At 50.0% G+C, this 1,008-nt stretch overlaps 1 non-coding gene across 1 annotated transcript; it reads right to left on the bottom strand.

Moving 5' to 3' along the window:
* Nucleotides 1-554: 554 nt before the first annotated feature.
* Trnap-cgg (transfer RNA proline (anticodon CGG)) lies at nt 555-629 on the bottom strand. Its single transcript has one exon. It is a non-coding gene; the product is annotated as a tRNA-Pro (tRNA).
* Between the last annotated feature and the right edge of the window lie 379 nt (nt 630-1,008).

The following is a 1,008-nucleotide window of genomic DNA, read 5'->3' on the forward strand; positions in this document are numbered from 1 at the left end:
ACTTGCGAGTCATTCTTAAACTCAATCCCCGGTTCCACTGTGGGTGTTACAGCTGCCACTTTATAATCGCTTTCCGGAACACTACTTAAATTTATCTCACTGACAGTGAATGTATTTTCTACTGCCGTGTCTACAGCTGATCTACGACTTGTGGGGGCACTCCTTTCTCCTAACACTGGCACACTCTCCCGCAGTAGATTATTCCATACGGAATTTTCATAACGACGACACCTGGGTTTTCTCCTGTTATTGGGCCGCCAAAATTTCTCCACGCCCGGTCGGCCCCTCACCGGCGCGGCTAATGGTTTCCCTGTCTCGTCGCAGCTGATCCGCTCCCCGGATGCTGCTGTGGCGGCTGATCGAACCCTCTGGCATTATTAATATTTTGCGAAGCCCGTATCACGTTAGCATGATACTGGTTTCCGTCATTCCTGTTATTATTTGCATTGTACCGATTGTCATTACGGTCCGAAACATTATTGTTATTAGAATGAGATTTTCACTCTGCAGCGGAGTGTTCGCTGATATGAAACTTCCTGGCAGATATAAACTGTGTGCCCGACCGAGACTCGAACTCGGGACCTTTGCCTTCCGCGGGCAAGTGCTCTACCAACTGAGCTACCGAAGCACGACTCACGTCCGGTACTCACTGCTTTACTTCTGCCAGTACCTCGTCTCCTACCTTCCAAACTTTACAGAAGCTCTCCTGCGAACCTTGCAGAACTAGCACTCCTGAAAGAAAGGATATTGCGGAGACATGGCTTAGCCACAGCCTGGGGGATGTTTCCAGAATGAGATTTTCACTCTGCAGCGGAGTGTGCGCTGATATGAAACTTCCTGGCAGATTAAAACTGTGTGCCCGACCGAGACTCGAACTCGGGACCTTTGCCTTTCGCGGGCAAGTGCTCTACCAACTGAGCTACCGAAGCACGACTCACGTCCGGTACTCACAGCTTTACTTCTGCCAGTACCTCGTCTCCTACCTTCCAAACTTTACAGAAGCTCTCC

Source organism: Schistocerca serialis, chromosome 3, assembly GCF_023864345.2.
Source record: "Schistocerca serialis cubense isolate TAMUIC-IGC-003099 chromosome 3, iqSchSeri2.2, whole genome shotgun sequence".
NCBI classification, from domain to species: domain Eukaryota; kingdom Metazoa; phylum Arthropoda; class Insecta; order Orthoptera; family Acrididae; genus Schistocerca; species Schistocerca serialis.